Genomic DNA, 12,887 nt, shown 5'->3' on the forward strand with positions numbered 1-12,887 from the left:
AGGAGTAAAAATGGATTAACAAATAAATCACAAAAACTGAACATGCCAATTCCCACAGCAGAGTCCATAATCAAGATGTGCAAAGTTACTGGACTGTAATACTAATGATATATCATTGGAAAATATCATTCAGATATAAACGCTACCACTAGCTTCCATTGCAGAGTTTTAATGAAGAGGAAACGCCATGCCACAAAAAGCAGGGCGGATCTGTCAACCCCTTAGTCATAATAACAAAGTTAGGAATAGGGTTAGGGTTATGGTTAGGGCTAGGGTTAGGTTGCTTTTATTTATGGGAAATATGGATTCAACTGCATGACAGGACAATCCTGGCTAACAACCTGGTACCTTGGGAAAAGAGGTCCAAACTGGATTAAAATAGTAATAATGCAAAATAAACAGCTCCCTCACTAAGAGATGGAGAGAGAGAGAAAGAAAGAGAGAGGGAGAGAGAGAGAGGGAGAGAGAGAGAGAGAGAGAGAGAGAGAAAGAGAGAGAGAATGAGCATACCTGTGGATGGAGCTCTTCTGATGACAGGAAAGTAAATAGAACACTCTGTTGAAGCGCACAGTTTCAAAAGAAGCACTGCAGACCTCTTTTGTGATATTTTGGAATTTTTTTAATAAAATCAAATATAGTCCATTACAGGTATCATTATCAAACTATATCCATGGTAAAACAAAGTAAAAAGGTGTGTCGGTATAAATTGTCAGTATGCCAATATATCCGTATGATGGGTTAATATGAGAGTTTATGGATCTGGAGAGATTCCCTCTGGGGGCAGGAGAGAGGTATGGGGTTGCTTCAGTGCAAATAAAGACCATCATGTAACACAAGAAGGAGCAGCCTACACAGCTAGAGGAGTCAAATCACTCTCTCTACCTTTATTTATGGATAGGGCACAATCTACAAATTATCAAAAATATCCCCAGATGAATGTCTTTTATGTTCACTGAACATAAACCTTTTTTTTAATTCAGATGGTCATTAAACTCCAATACCATGGCATTTCTGAACAGAAATGGAATGATGATTCCAACCTGTTCTGACTCCCTGGTAAGTAATAAATGCACCCATTCAGTCAGATCACACTGCATCTATAATACCTTCAATTCATGTATGTTGGGACTGACATTACTGGATAAACTTGAGCATCCATCACAATATCCATCTAAAAAAATCCAGAGTCTGTCGTGAACCTCAGGGAAAATCCCAGCCAAGAGTGGCAATAAAGGTTACAGTTTACAGTTACTCACTTGAGACAAAAATAAATCTGGTTAATATTCCCTTCTCTTTAGAAAGGGCCTCTTCTGACGCTAAAATTAAAGGGTCTGGAGTGTAAAATAGCACCCGGTCTTCTGTAATCTATTGAACATTTTTCAGCTGATAGGCAGCAGGGATCTGTTTCCAGGAATATTTTGTGTCGGTATATTTGTCTGGTGTGATTTACAGAGCTGGTGTTCAAAACCATGCAGATCTTTTAATTTAACATAACTGATAACTATCAGGAGGGCCTCTTTTTACAGATACACTCTCTGGATATATCTGCCTGATGTCAGGTAAAAAGCAAGTAATTTAGTACGAACTGTGCCACTGAGTCCCTCATTACCAACTCTGTACAACCCCCTTGGAAACATTTATTTTGTATTCAATATAACTGAAAGTGGAAATTAGAAATTTAAACAGTTGTAAAAAGAATGGGCTTATTATGCTCAGAAAGAAACAGTAAAAAGATGTTTAAGAAACTCATTGCTTTTCATTGGCTTTGTAATTGACCTTTGGTATAAAAACTGCTGTGTAGCAATGGCATGCAGCAAGCTATAGACAGAAACTTAGAAACTGAAGTGTTCCTTGCGGATTGACTAGTATTGACATAAAAAAGTGTCAGATGAGAGAGGCCTGTATCCACAGTTCCTGGATACAGATACCACATTGCCATGTTTCAGGGTGCAGTTTGGTACTTTCCCAGCTGCAAAAATAAAAATACAACCACCGTGGCTCTTCCTTTACAGAAACTCAACATTATATTTTATCTTTGTTGTTGTCAGATTTAGATTACACCGTTGGTTCACAACCTTTTCTTCGAGTTCTTATGTATCCCATTCATTTCTAAACCCATGACATCCATCTCATAATATATTCCTGCTGCCGCTGCCCTCTAACTGATAAAATCCAAACTGTGATTTGACAGGGCTTTAGAGCTAAGAAACAGCTCACAGGCACCATACAGATATCGGATTGGGCTTCTGTTTTAATGTTCCTGTGTAGTTTTGTTATTCATCTAAAAAATGTGTACAAAAAGCTTACACTTGCATTGTGGACTTATTTATTTGCGGACATGTTGGAAATGATGAAAATCACTGTGGGAATTATACCCAAGCTCAGTGACGTAGCGAACGAGCAGGCCATGAATGCAGGCGTGGGGGAAAGCGCAGTGCTGGGAGGGCCCTGAAGTCATAGTTGGCTAATCCTGGATCTTGATAGCACACGAACGATATGCACATTAGTAATATTGCTCAATGCAATGTCATGAGCAGCTGTGCTATGAACTTAGTAATGTAGCTAAAACACCAAAGCAACACCTCTCTGCAGTGTGTGGGGCTGCTAAGCGGCTGGCAGTTAGGAAAGCTCCTGCGGTGTGTGGGGCTGGTAAATGAAATAACTCCAGCTGCCTATGAGCGCCCGGGGATGCACACAGCTTGCGGTCATTTCAGGCATTCAAAACCAGTGTAAGATTAAGACGAAGACAAGGTGAATGCCAGTTAATGCTACATCCAAAAGTGACACAGCTAGAAAGGATTGTTTTAGTATGATAAATAAGTCTAGCTAAATTGGCCAAAACGTTACTGTTTTATTGTACAACTCTTTGATTGTAGTCACTATTTTTTTGGAACGGCGTTTCAATGTTTTTGCAAGCTAGCCCTCACCCCGGCTTGCTAGCCAGTGGCTATCTGACATGAAAGACTTCTGTACGAACCCACGTCTACCATAACAGCCAGACCCACCCACATAACTCACAAAGACATTACTTTTTGTTAATAAAAACAGGTATTTTCCCCCATACATTATCAGGTAACGTTGGCTAGCTAACGCCAGTTGCACCGTGTCGTGTTTCCCTGCTGTTGAGCCACTGAGCTCGCTGGCTAAGCTAGCACAACCAAATTCCCGTTCCTCTTTAGATACGGACGCAGCTTCTTACCGAGGTTTAGCGAAAGGGCAACTGGGATAAGCGCAGGTTTGTTTAGAAGTCTGTGGGTACATGACCGCATCGTCACATTTTTAAAACTGATGCCGCTAACTACAGTCACCAACATTGCGCTCTTACATACGTGACCACGGCCATAATCAAAGAGTACACCTAGCCTTAGCCCAGAACGCGTTCAGATGCTAGCGGCTCTTCCCCATAAATCAAACAAGAGAGTATAAATTATGAGGCTCTGATGCAGCAAGTCGGCCTTGGTGAACACCTTGAAATTTCTATTAACCTTTAAATGAACTGTATGTAGCTTGCTGAAGCACATGAACCTGATTAGAAAAGCGAGATTAAATGTTCAACCACTGCCCAAGCCCGGCATTCTGCAACATTATATTTCCACTGGTGAAGTGAGCTTGGGGATGGGGAATGGAAAGCCATGTTACTGTAGCACAGAAACCCAATCAGAGATCTGTATAATATTGAATTTTGAACATTCTCAGTCCTACATTTAAAATAATCTTAAAGACCTGTAGTCTGTATCCTTCTGTAGCCTGTGTTGTACCACAGAGAAAACACAACGTATAATCTCTGAGGGACAATGATTGTCACAGTATCAGTCAAGCAAAGTCACAGACTGGGGGAATGGACAGGAGTCTAAAGACAGAGTGCCAACAGCATGGCCCAACACAAAGCAAACTGAGTATCTGTGTCAGGGCTCCCCAGCTCTGAGTTGTGGGGACGGAGGGCAGTCCAGGCTGGAAGGTCTGAGTGTAGCAGGATACCCCTCGGTGTGAGTGTCTGTGGAGCTGCCCGTGGGGGTGCAGGAGTCCCTCAGAGACAGGGGTCCCTCAGAGACGGGTGTCCCTCAGAGATCGATGTCCCTCAGAGACAGGTGTCCCTCAGAGACGGGGGCCCCTCATAGACGGGTGTCCCTCAGAGACAGGTGTACCTCAGAGATGGTTGTCCCTCAGAGATCGATGTCCCTCAGAGACAGGTCTCCCTCAGAGATGGCTGTCTCTCAGAGATCGATGTCCCTCAGAGACGGATGTCCTCGAGAGCAGTGAGCCTCTGGCCGAAGAGCTGTTCCTCATAGGCGGAGAGCTGGCACAGGAAGCCGGCGTTGGGGGCGGTGCAGGCGCGGCGGTCCTTCAGCCAGCGGAAAGCGTGCTGCAGGGACCAGCGCTTGTGCTGCATGAGGAAGGCGATGGTGAGCACGGAGCTGCGACTGCGACCCAGGCTACAGTGCACCAGCACGCGGCCCGCCCCCCCCGCCAGCGCCCCCGCGATGAAGCGCACCGCCAGGGGCAGCGCCTCGCTCAGGTCCTGCTGCGAGTCGTCGCTCAGGCGCAGGCGTAGGTAGCTGAGCATGCTGGGAAAGGCGTCGGGGCAGTCGGCCGTGGCATTCACCACGTGCGTGATGTGCAGGTTCTTGATGATGCGGTAGTTCTGGGCCTGCACGGCCGAGCCCTGGTACAGTGCCCCCTCCAGGATCTCGGAGGGGTAGATGGTGAGGGCGCGGCGCTCCGGCTCCAGCAGCACCATGCGGGGGGTGCACAGGAAGGGGTACAGCTGATGGAAGGCGGAGAACCCCCCCAGCAGGATGACGGGGTCCATCCCCAATGCACTCAGCTGGAAGAAGCAGCGTTGCAGAGAGGGAGAGTCCACCCTGGCCTCCTCACTGCCCACTGACACACACACACACACACACACACACATACACACACACACGCACACACAGTGCATTAGAGCACACAGGGCAGGGGTTTGTCTTACAAAATCATACATGGTCAAAATGCGTGGCCTTCAGAGAGTATACAACACGTTTCACTTTCTGTGGCACTTGCTCTCACACACAGACACACTATGTCACTATGCTGCTAATCACTGTGTGTGAGAGAGTGCGGCCGGGTCAGGATGTGTGAGAGAGTGTCACTGTGTCAGTGTGTATGACAGAGTGTCGCTGTGCCAGTGTGCTGGTAGTTTCTGTGTGTGGCTATGTCATTGTGGTACCTGGACTGTGTCCTTCCTCTGCATACAGCAGGATGATGGAGAACTCCTGCAGCTGAACGCAGCTGATCAGACAGCCCAGTTCAGGGTGGATCACCGTCACACTCGCCCTGGCCGTCACCAGGTGGCTCTGCTTATACCTGTCACAGCACACACACACACACACAAAAATCAACTCTCAGTATTCACACATGCATAGAAGCACTCACACACCGCATAGAGAAATCTCGAAATCACAGACTAACCCCCCACCACACACATACATAGATCACAGACATATGTACACCACAGTGAAAAATCACAGGAAGCATGCAGGGGTGTGGGGGAACATACAGGAGGGTCGGGGGTCAGGGGTCAGGGGTCATGCAGGAGTGAGAGCGCGGGACAGGGCGGTTACAGAAGCGGGGGAGTCACCTCTCTGCGCTGCGGCAGTCCAGGATGAGGATGTAATTGGGGTCGTGAAGCGCTGGCTCCCCCGCCTCTGCGTTCAGCAGGTTGTAGACCTGCTGGGGCGTGACGTAGCCCCTCTCCACATCTGCCCTCTCTGGCAGAGCTGGGATCAGAACCTCCTCCAGGCCTGACTCACACACACACACACACACACACACACACCCATACACCCATACACCATACACACACCATACACCATACACACACACACCCATATATACACACACACCCATACACCATACACACACACACACACACACACATGTTCACACCCATACACCATACACACACAAACACACACCCATATATACACACACCCATACACACACACACACACACACCCATACACCATACACACACACACACATGTACACACCCATACACACACACACACACACACACAAACACACACACACATGCATAAACACACAGATACATAAACACACACACACAGTTATGCAACATGCAGCAACTGCCATGTTATTCTACATGCTTCACAGTCACGTAGCTATTTGCTTTGATCTCTTGATTATGGTGTCTGAGGCAGATGAAGTATGTACTGTAATAACTCCACACACTTACATTGTAGCCTCAGATGCACTGCTTTAAATTTTCATTTACTGAAATGGAAAAAGAGTATAGGAGTCCCTAAGACACCTGGACAGGTATCTAGCCACGTGAGTGAGGTGGTGAGATTGGTTGGACAAGTGGCCTACCCTGAGTGAGGCACTGGGGGGGCAGGAGTGCCGGGCAGTACGAGTTGTTGCCAGTGCCATTGGCCTCCCTGTAGGGGGCGCTATTTCCGGGCTGCCAGGTGTTCTGGGGCACCCTGGAGGGTGCTACTCGACAGTTAGCCACTCTGAGGAGAGACGCACATTCACCAGGTCACAGCATGCTGTCTTTTCCACTCGACTGATTCTAACACAGCGGGGCACCCTGCATCTTTCACTGGCTCTCACACGATTCCACATGGAGGGCTGACTCTGCCCTGACTGACGCAGCCTCCCAGACAACAGCCTGCCAGACAAACCCAGACTCACCTGGACAACACAGCGCCCAGGGCCTGCGTACTCACCTGGACAACACAGCGCCCATGGCTCCTAGTGGAAGACATTCGGGACCTGCACCTGTGGCCTCCGTCACCTCACCTCGGCAGGGAGAGCTGAGAGGAGAGGGGGGCATGCATGCCCCGGATCGGTCTCCCTCAGGCGCACGAGCAGACGCCCTCACCAAGCCTCCCTGCAGACACGCTCATCGAAGTGATCTAGCAAAATCTCCCAGTGGCTGAGTCACAAAAAATCATAAATCCCATCGGCATCTTCACAAAAAGCCCAAGGCTGTTTGTGTGACTCATGTGTGAAAGACAACTGTTTGTTTTTGGTGTTTTTTTTCCTCTTTCCCCGTTTCTGTGGGACTTATTTTAGCGTGTTGCCTGGGTGACGTTCTGGTTTGAAGTGCTCTAGATGTCCCTGAGAGAGCTGGCTGTGACAGGTGGGTGTGCAGAGTGGTCAGAGCACAGAGACACAGACTCCCCCCCACACACCGCCAGTGTAAGCATGTATACAGAGCATGTAGGCCAGCCCACCTCACACCTCACCTTCCTCTGTACCCCCGAATTGGGCTGTGCTTGTGCTGGCTTGGTTTATGCCGGCTTAGTTTGCGTTGGTTTGGTTTTAGCCAGTTTGGTTTGCGCTGGTTTAGTTTTAGCTGGTTTGGTTTTAGCTGGTTTGGTTTGCGTTGGTTTAGTTTTAGCTGGTTTGGTTTGCGCTGGTTTAGTTTTAGCTGGTTTGGTTTGCGCCAGTTTGGTTTACACTGGTTTAGTTTTAGCTGGAATGGTTTTAGCTGGTTTGGTTTTCACTGATTTAGTTTTAGCTGGTTTGGTTTGCGCTGGTTTAGTTTTAGCTGGTTTGGTTTACGCTGGTTTAGTTTTAGCTGATTTGGTTTTAGCTGGTTTGGTTTGCGCTGGTTTAGTTTTAGCTGGTTTGGTTTTAGCTGGTTTGGTTTGCGCTGGTTTAGTTTTAGCTGGTTTGGTTTTAGCTGGTTTGGTTTGCGCTGGTTTAGTTTTAGCTGGTTTGGTTTGCGCTGGTTTGGCAGCACATTTGGCCTTTCCCTCCCTCTGTTTGCCTGGGCTGGCAAAGAGTCCACACCTCTTTACAAGGCAAACAGATTACTGTTTGCTGCGGGTAGTTGATTCAGATGGTTGTGGTCTGTTGAAGGCTGTAGGTATTGTGGAGTTGTGTTTACTTTCACGCTCACACACAAATTAAGATAATAGCCTATGGGTGCGGGGGGGGGGGGGGGGGGGGGGCATGTGACAATCCCCTGGGAAAGAGACCAAAAAGGAGACAAAAGGTGGAGATCTTTTTTTCTTTCTAATCACAATCATTTAATGCTGTTGTTACTTGTGGTTGTGGTTGGCTTGAGCTAATGACCTCCACAACAACTTCACGACAGCTAGAGGACCCAGGCCACCGATGTAGGAGCATGTGCTTCATGCAATGGTGTCGTCATCCCCTACCCCCCTCCCCCACACTGATATTTACATTGTATGAATTTCCCACGCATCACACACCCTGAGTGGGAGAGTTTCAGGGGCAAACTGCTGGAGAGGGAGAAAGAGAAAGAGAGAGCACATAACACAGCAGAATCAGTGTCAGCAGCAGGTGCCTGCACCATGGGGGCCACTAGGAACAGGCCTATAAATAGATTTCCCACAGTTGCGTCTGTATTGTTAATCTCTGCACAGCCACGGTTTCATTCTTCAGTTGCTTACAGCAATGTGAAAACACAAACCCCCTCTCTCCTGTCCCTCTGTCCTGCAAGCCAGATGTTCTGTGTGTTCTCTTTGATAATAACACAGAGGGAAAACACCTGGAAACCCGGACACCAGATGCATTGAGTTTGTGGAGGCAGCCAGGCTGAAGTACAGGCGGCAGTGACAGGCATTCAGTGCCACTGGCTGCATAATGAACCAGGCAGAGTCACACTGTGACAGCGTGCGATGGGGGCGGGGCTGCTGCAGATTCATACTGCACCACAAGATGTGAGGAGCTCACTGCCCTGACAGACACAGCTTCCTCGCTACCTTTTCTCATGTGAACTCTATCACCACACGCTTCTTCTGCACGTGTGCTATGCACAGTAGCTGAAAAGTGCAGACCAAACAATGCACTGCAGTGCCCCTTCCGTGAGGCTCAACTATGTTCTGCTCACGTTCAGCTGAGGCCCCCTAGTGGTGAAATGCAATCCCAGTCATGAACAAGACTGCAGAACAAGATTCAAGACTCAAGATTCACTTTATTTTCCCACATTGTAAGAAATTCGGCTCAGGTTTCCATTCATGCTGCATCCATACAGAAAACATTCCACATACATAAAGACAGGGTAAGACAGCTACAGGGAACAAGAGACATATCGAAGAACATAACCAAAACATACAGTAAAGAAGACAGAGAAAAACATACACTGATGTTAAATAGATAAAACCTATAATGCCAAAAAAATGTACAGAGAGGCACTACAGCTGGAAAATGGCCATATTGATTCCATCCCTGTTACGTCTACCACCATTTAAAATTTTATTGAAATATCAATAAAATAGCAAGCTACCACCTTCCATCATCATCTGAAGTCTCACTTGTACAGAGTGAATCTGCGTTCACCTGACCCTGGTCTGGCCCACTCCTCTGACCTAAGACAAGAAGCACACCTCTATACGCTTTTGTTTGTTTGTTTATTTTTATTTTTTGTGGGGGTGGGGGGGTACTGATTGATTATGAACATTTTGTAGATTAGAATTACTTTAGTTTTTGTGTCGTCATTGGATAAGACGGTTGTTTTGCCTTTGCTAAATCATTGTATTCTTGTTGAACTTATTTGGATGCACTTGCTGTTCTGCTCTTTAATGTGCAACTCTTTGTAAGCTTCCTTGTGTTACTGTTAGCCGGTTAAATGTGTAATTGTTATTGGGGAACACACAGGGGGTAAAAGAACCCTCTTCTTTTGCTCGGATTATTATTAAGAGCTCAACAACACTAACACTCTATTGTTTTTTCTTTTTTATGCACCACTTTGGAGAAAATGGCTGCAAAATCAGCTCGGTTCATTAAGAACCCATGAAATTCAGTAGGTTTGCGGATGTCATTTTTGTTTACATAATTTGTTTACATATCTGAAAAATGTACATTTTCACATATGTAAAAAGCAAATAATGTGAAGCCAGGGATGTATATTCCAATAATACTCCCTGTTGCAAGTAAGTGGGAATTCACAGCATTTCCCCAGGTTATGTGAGTCAGTGTTCCTGAATTTATGCACAGCACTGAAATTAAATCCCCCCCTGAACCGAGTGGCCTGAAACATCGTACATTATACATTGTACACTGTAAACATCATTCACTGTAAACCGTGTTAATGCAACAAGGATTTGAAATTTGAAAATTGTCGCCCCTTCAAATAACATTCCTCACATTCTATTATTATGATTATTGTTATGTGCAAATTCAGTTGGCACAGACAGGGTGGTATCATTTCAGTGAAGTGGAAAGACTGAAAGAGGCTAAGCAAGCTTAGCAAATACAGTAAGTCATCTGATTCACAATGCTGGACCTATGTAAGAATCAGTGCTGAACTCCAGTCAAAGCGCAGACTCAGACTTGCTGACCTAAGACCAGCCTTACTCATTGCCTTTGCTGAGTGTAATCATTAACAGAGAGCTTGTCTTGGTCCAGTCCCTGCCAGTACTGAGCGATGCACCATGTTCATATCTCTGCAAGCCCGCTTGGCAGCTAAGGGGCGTGTTTGCTTTTTAGCTGTAGTCAGGGCAAACTGAGCAACATCTCAGAGGAAGAAGGGCAGGGTGATAACTGGCCACATATGGGGAAGGTAAGTTTGAAATTTTCAGTTACTTTGCAATAGCAGTCTTGCTCACTTCACAGGCTGTATTTGTTTGAAATAAATTTCCCTGGTGAAGTTGTTCACGTGTGCGCATGTGTGTGTGCGTGGGTGTGTTTATGTGTGTACGTGTATGTGCATGTGTGTGTGCGTGTGTGTGCATGTGTGTGTGCGTGTGTGTATGTGTGTGTGCGTGTGTGTATGTGTGTGTGCGTGTGTGTGCGTGGGACACGTCTCTCTCAGGCTCAGCTCAGCCTGCTGGCCATGCTGACTCTCCACGCTCTGGGGTTGGTCTCGCTCCTGCCGTGCTCCCTGCGGCTGGGGGAGCACCCGCTGGTTCCCTCTGTCTGCGAGAGCGTCCAGGCTCTGCTGGCTTTGAGGGCGGAGCTCAACGCCTCCTCTGGCACCTACCCCCTCACCATGCGCCTCCTCCCATTGGCCTGTGTGGGCTGGAGCCACGCCCTGCGCCTTTCGCCCCGCCCCTCCATCCACACTGCCTTCCTGCTCACGGGCGTTACACTCACCTCACTTACCATCACAGGTACGCACAATGCATCATTGCGCCTTCGGAAAAGGCGGGGAGTTTCAATCATTTACCTCATGGTCAGAATGGAGGTGTACTGTGCTGCCTCAGGATTGGTTTGGAGTTTACCTACTGATTGCTGCACTAATGACAGCCTGTTTTCACCTTAATGAATAAGGAGTCTCAGCATGAGCAAACTGCTTCTCCACTCTTTCACCCAGAGAGCCGGTTCTGTATGTGAGTGAATCAAGAGTTAGTCCAGGTCTAAAATGTGTAGCCTGATTTAAATCATTCCAGTGGTTAGTTATGGGCAGACTGAGAGCAGAGTTAAAATAGGACAACTTCCTAGAATGGATCCAGTAAAGGACATAAGAGGCCTTCCAGAAGACAGGTGTGTGATATGAAAAAATATAATAAGTGGCACTCACCTTTTACTGTATATTACCGTATCCAGGTTAAATGGTGATAAGTAAATGGAGATTAGTTGCCCTGCTGGGCTCCTGTTACAGTTTACTGTGCCTCGTAGAGGCTCATGGTCCTTGCTTTGCAGGTTTTCGGGAGTTCCTCAGGGGCCAGTCCTTGGTCTGTTTGTATGCCTCCTCCTCCACAGCCTCTCTCTCACCTGGCTGGCCAAGGTGGGCGGGTCAGAGAAGGGGAGGGTACAGAGACAGGTGTCCCCTTTGGATATTCATTTTTCCCTGACAGTTTATAAGAGCCTGGTGCTGGGGCTTCTGTGCCTGCTGCACCCCAGCGGCCCCTGCACGCTGACGGAGGGCAGCTGACACAGCCTGCTCTTCCTAGTGTACCTGCTGGTTGTGCTACTCCTGGGCTCCCTGCAGCGCCTCCTGCTGGACATGACTGCACTTCACCACTCCCCACTGTCTGCTGCCCTCCTGCGTACAGCACAGAACCTGGCAAAGCCCTTCAGCAGACTGCTGGCAGTCTAGATTCTGAACTGAAAGATTCATTACATTATTAAAACATTAATGACCATCAGCATTAAGGAATCTGAAATAAGTGGTGAATGTTTGAGTTTGTCAGAGTCTATCTTTGATCAATATTTATTTTTGATTTCTGTAGTGCTCCAAATAAAAATTCTGTTGTAATGGCAGCCAACTAGAAAACTCTGCCACACTGCCAACTGCTTAAAAATGAATGAAGGCACAGGAGTGGCGATTCTGACCGCTCTCAGACCCTGATCTGCGGTCAGCACATGGCTTCAGCCCTTTTGCAGGCACTGAGCTGAAGCTTGCACCTCCAGCAGCTCCTCTACTTACCTGCTGCTGTCAGGAAGAGTCCAAGGCATGACACTACAGCCCTGCAGCTAATGTGTGTGTGTCACTGTGTATGGAGGGAGTGCTGGTGGTGCTTTGGGTCTTAAATTGTGTAATTCTTGCATTTGTTTGAATGCAATTGATTCTGGGACTGACGGACAGTTTCATTCACAAAATAGATGCTTTATTTGACATTTTACAGTGCTTCATGGCACAGAAAATAAATACAGTGAATATAAAACTGCAAATCCTCTACACTCCCCCTTTACAGGGGGATGATGCCAGCTGGCTGTTCAGCCTGGCGTCTTCCAGAGAGAATTATACAGGACGCAAACAGGGCATGTAGCGTAAACCCTCTTCTAGAGTGGCTCTGTCAGTCAGATATGGAGGATACTGGATGAGTAAGACAGGGTCTATGAATCTCAGCTGAACGAATGAACTCCACTCCACAGCAGAAGAAAGTCCCATCACTGACGATGCAGTTGCCACTGCAGGTGTGCAGCTACTGCCCTGGGAACAGTTTCAGGTGCAGGCAGGTGAGAGG

The sequence above is a fragment of the Megalops cyprinoides genome, chromosome 15 (assembly GCF_013368585.1).
Source record: "Megalops cyprinoides isolate fMegCyp1 chromosome 15, fMegCyp1.pri, whole genome shotgun sequence".
In the NCBI taxonomy this organism is placed as follows: Eukaryota; Metazoa; Chordata; class Actinopteri; order Elopiformes; family Megalopidae; genus Megalops; species Megalops cyprinoides.